At 33.5% G+C, this 5,505-nt stretch overlaps 1 non-coding gene across 1 annotated transcript; it reads right to left on the reverse strand.

Moving 5' to 3' along the window:
• Window positions 1-4,878: 4,878 nt before the first annotated feature.
• On the reverse strand, window positions 4,879-4,985 carry LOC141625825 (small nucleolar RNA R71). The gene has a single exon (XR_012535576.1). It is a non-coding gene; the product is annotated as a small nucleolar RNA R71 (small nucleolar RNA).
• Between the last annotated feature and the right edge of the window lie 520 nt (window positions 4,986-5,505).

Here is a 5,505-nt window from a genome sequence, read left to right on the forward strand (position 1 = left end):
CATCTCTAGCCCCAGAACATAAGACTAGTCTTTATATCCCATTGAGTCCAACCAAATTTCGAGTGTAATAACGTTTTATTACTCCACTTACCCAATGAAAAATGAAAGTACCACGGGAAACCGAATCTAGCCTAAATGTCAAAGGGATTCATGAGTCCTACTATTTGGTAAGGTTAATCTCAATTTTAAATATGTGAGAGGTCTTTTCGATTCATTATCTATCATCTTTAAGTGAACTAAGTCGATGAATACTCGATAATTATAATTGACAATAGTCGTTAAAACGATTAAATATGCATGTGTAGTTATGGCGATTTGGCAATGCATGCAAACATATAAAACAAGCAAATAAAGAAAACAAATTTCCTAGTATGGCTTTTCCTAGAATAGAAAATCTTATATTCTATTACATATTCGAAAACCAACTCCTTTAGTCCCTAGAATCTTCATTTGACATGCCTCCCAAGGACAAACACCGTCTTGATCGGAACTCCTTTCCGAATGGCACCGTCTTTAGGAAACTCCGGGATTACAAACAATTAAATAATAAAATGTACATAGTACTTCCTATTATACATTTGTGAAATGAAATCTAAATGAAATAAAATAAAAGTGATACGAGATCACAATAAATTACAACCGAATCAATATTCCCTTACATTGCGGGTAATATCGATTAAACTAAGGCCATACTAAGATAAAATTACATAATTCAAAATTATATAAAAGAAATATGACATTCATCAATGGAAAATGCAGAAATATAATATGTGTCTAACATGCCAATTATGTGCCAAATCGCCCTATTAAACTTATATCGTAAATATAAACCGGTTTTATGGATATTCGCAATTTTAACTTATTAAAATTACACAAAATATTGCTAAAATCTAATTTTAGTCCAAGTTAATTATCCTAACCTTTTAGGACTCAAAAATTAGTCATCACTCAATTTTTGACAATAATTCAACTTGATTTATCATTTATGCTCATTTTTTACCTTAAAATCATAACTTATTATGAAATAAATCCAAATTAAATTATAATAATTTCAAATTTTGAATTTTAAATTTTTGAAAATTCTGGAAAAATTCAATGACACTCATAATGTCAAAAATCAAGGTTAAATTTTTTGAATTTATTTCGAGAAAAATATAGTTGCTATTTATCGGTTTTATCAAATAAAATATCTAAAACATATGAAAATTAATCTAATCAATGTTCCGACTTTAGATCTGATTTGTGGGATAATAATGCAACCTAAAATAATATTTTCATGCCATGTGATTCATTTTAGCTATTTTTGCTAAAATAGTCACTATTTATGTCATTTTTAAACCTAAAAATTCATAAATCATGCAAAACGAATCAAGTTCATCAAAAATTTTATACACAGTCAGTAAAATGTGCATGTCACAACATATTAAAATTTCATGTCCTATTTCGAAGTTTAACTAATTTTAACCATTTTACCTCCATTTAAGTCATTTTTATCTCATAAAAATTATAAATCATGCAAAATAAATCAAATTTATACGAAATTTTACATAAAATAAGTAAAATATGCATGTGAGATCATATAAAAAATTCAAGGTTAGAGACAAAGTTTAACTATTTTTAACATTTTAAACACCATTTTAATCAATAAAATGTAATAAAATTACTAAAAGTCATTAAAATGAGCTTAAAAAATACCATAAATCATCAATATGACCTAAATTCATTTTAGGACCAGAATATATGACATGCAAAATAATTTCGTGGCTTAATCATATAAATCACAAATTTCAAGTTTTAATTTAGTCGGAAAAACTAAGCCGATTATGCATGCAACAACCAAAGCTCTTGATACCACTTGAAAGAATTCATTAGCCCTCAAAATGAACTCTTTAATTTATATCTAATTACTAATTAATTAAATATGATGATCTTATTCATGCATAACAAAATATAACTAGATAAATATAGAATATGCTCCTTACATTGATGAAATCGGTTTAAGGGCTCAAGTAAGAACTCCTTTCTTACTTGTTCTTGAGCTTAAAATAAATAGATGATCCTCCTTGTCTCAATAATGTGAGAACCTCCATTCAATTGCACCAAAACAAACTCTTAGTTACTAAATAATATATATTAACTAGATATATATAAATAGTGACCTTAAAATTAATCTTATTATTATTTCTATTACTACTTTTAGTAATATAAATATAAGATCTTGAAAAATTTAATTTTCTTTTCTAAAATTTTATTTTAGAGAGAAAAGAGAGAAGAGTAATAAGTGAGAATGTGTAAGAATGAATGTAAATACATAAAAGAACAATTCTTATTATGGGAGGGGGAAAAACCGGTGGAGAGAGGAGGAGAGAAGAGAGCAAATTGATGTGACCATTATTTGAGCATATTTAGTCCCCGAATTAGCCTCGTTCCTATGCTTTTTAGTGCATATTTGGGTCATTTACTATCTTTAGTCCTTTGTTTTGCATATTCTTTGAGGTTTTGTTTCCTTGGTAGGAGAGGAGTGCAAACCTTGCATTTTCATGGCAAAATAGAGCTAAATTGATCGAATCTAATGACCAAGCATCAAAGAGAAGAGAAGACTAGAAGGCCTTTGTACATATTATAGTAGATGGAAAATGATGAAGAAATCCTTGCATCCCCGACTAAATCCCGGAGGATTATTGGAAGAAGAGAGGAAGAAACAAAGAAAAGAAAAGCTGTGACGAAATCCGCTCGTCCAGCATAGCAAGACGCCCGTCCAGGACTCCAAAGATCCGAGCGTCTTTGCCATAGGGACGCGCTTCCAACCACGCCCCAATCCGCTCGTCCAGCCATCAAGACGCCCGTCCAGCCACCCCTGAATCCGCCCGTCCCGACCCCTTGGATGCTCGGATTCCCTTACAGGCCCATACGTCCTCTTCTTCCCTCCATGAAAGATGCGCATATTTGTGAAAGACCGGCAAAAAGGAGACTCGCATCTTTTCTGAGAGGAGCGATTCCTCAAGGACTTAATCGTCATTTAAGCCCTTAGTAAACCCTAATTTGTGTACCTAATCCCCACTATAAATACCCCATTAGTCTAATTAGATTAATCATGTTCTTCTTATCAATCTTTAGTGTAGTTTATATCATTCTAATCTCTTCTTAATCTTGTAATCAACTTCTAATCAAATATTAATACAAATCTCATTTCCTTAATTTCTCTTTTGTTCATCTTTTATTTTGGGTAATTGAGGATTATTTGGGTTATTGTTGGGAGATTGACAACCTTCAAATCATTCATCAAGTACTTCTATTATTCTTTGCTTTATTTTGGAATCATTAGTAGGTATAATTCTCTTAATCCATTTTTAATTATTGTTAATCATCTTCATTTATTCATCATGTTTTGCCTTGTTAATTTGATTGACAACCTTGTTAACATGTTAAACTTGATAATGAGTGAGTAGTTTCCTTAACTAGGGTTAATGGGTAATTAGGGAAAACCAACATGGGGGATGATTCATGCTTAATTTAATATATTTTCATAGTTTATTTGCTTGCTTGTTGTGATCTCAACTTATGCACATGTTATGTTTGATGAAATGCGAGCCTATGAATCCTTGCATTTTTTACCCATCACTCACCTTTTCAATGAGACTTGTAAGACATAAACCAACTCGAGTCTCATTAGACCATGCATATAGTTGAGTAGGGAGAATTAAGTCGACTTGTAGGTGTTGTGCAATCTAATCGATTCGGCTCCGGGACCCAGACCTTCCTAGGATTGTAAGATATAAACCAACTCGATCCATCACAACAATAATTGCTTGCTTATAATTTGAGAATATGTTTGTATGATCAATTCCCATGAATCCCCTATGACCCCATGACACCCTAGTGCTTTTAATTAATTGTTTACATCTCATTTTAATCATCTTGCTTGTTTACTTTTAATGATATTTAGTTTAGTGATCTTCTTATCTCAACCCAAATCGTGACACCCCTAGACACCGCTACTTGCAATCGAAAATCCTACATCAATACCCGTCCCTTGGGATCCGACCTTTACTTTCCTCTTTACTAATAGTAGAGTTGTTTGTGAAGTTATAAATATTGTTTTGGTCTACGTGCTCCTACGACAAGTAACCAAAAATTAAGCTCCAAGTGAGTCCGACCAAAAATGGCGCCATTGCCGGGGACGGTGTTAACTTGATTTGATTTTCTTAGATTGTTATTAGTTGTGTCTTTCTTTGCCTTGGGGAAGTAAAACTCCTCAAGGTTTATTCTAATTGTTTTCAAGTTGTTTGATATTTTGCATGTCTAGAAGATCACAAGGTAACTTGTTACCCATTGATCACGAGATTGAAAGGACTTTGACCAACAATAGAAGACTTGCTAGAAACACTTTGAGAGGTATTGGTGAGGTTGTAGATATTAAAAAAAAATATTATTGAGTTCATCAACCCTTTTGCAAGAGAAGGTGAGGAGAACCCAACACAAAATCCAACACAAAATCAACCCACAATGCCTAAATTTTCATCACATTCCGTACCAACCGAGGAGAACCTACCCAATGGTACTCCTACACCACAACACTTAACCGGAAATTTCATTGCTAAATCCGCATTTATCCAATTAGTCGAAAGAAGCCAATTTGGGGGGATGCCTAGTGAAGACCCTCACTCTCACATGGAGACTTTTTGTGACTATTGTGATGCGATTTCACAAACCGGTGTGACTCAAGACCAAATTCGATGGGTCTTATTTCCTTTTTCTCTAATTGGCACCGCAAAACAATGGTTGAAAAGCCTTGATAAGGCTACTCTTGGAATTAACTCTTGGAAGAAGTTGGCTCTAGCTTTCTACAAAACATTCTACCCTCCGGAAAACACTAACATGCTAAGAGCTCAAATTACGGGTTTTAAGCAAAGGGATGAAGAATCTTTGTATGAAGCTTGGGAGCGGTTCAAAGGAATTTGTCGCTCATGTCCTCATCATGGACTTAGCGAGTGGTTCTTGGTACAACAATTTTGGAATGGTCTTTATGAAGACTCAAGAAACATTCTCAACATGGGATCAAATGGTATGTTCACCGAAGTTGACGATAATCAAACTTGGAACAAGATTGAGGAAATGGCGGTCCATAATTCACGATATAGTAGACCTCGCAAGGCTACTAGAGGAGGAAAGCATGAAGTGGACTCTATTACTCAATTGGGTGCTCAACTTAGTGCTCACATTGATACCATCAACCTAAAGTTTGAAAAGGCTATGGCTAAACTTGAAGAAGCCTCAAAATCACCAAAGCATCATGTTAATGCCATGGTAGCATCTTCATCAATCCCAAGTGGGATATGTGAGAATTGTGGAACTTTGGGACATAACCAAAGTGAATGTAGGGGAACAAATGAACAAGTGAATGCTTTTCAAGCATACAAGAGTGGTACCCCTTATTCCAATTATTACAATGAAAACACCAAATTCCACCCAAATCTCTCATACAAAAGCCAAAATGTTCAAAAC

The sequence above is a fragment of the Silene latifolia genome, chromosome X, assembly GCF_048544455.1.
Source record: "Silene latifolia isolate original U9 population chromosome X, ASM4854445v1, whole genome shotgun sequence".
NCBI classification, from domain to species: domain Eukaryota; kingdom Viridiplantae; phylum Streptophyta; class Magnoliopsida; order Caryophyllales; family Caryophyllaceae; genus Silene; species Silene latifolia.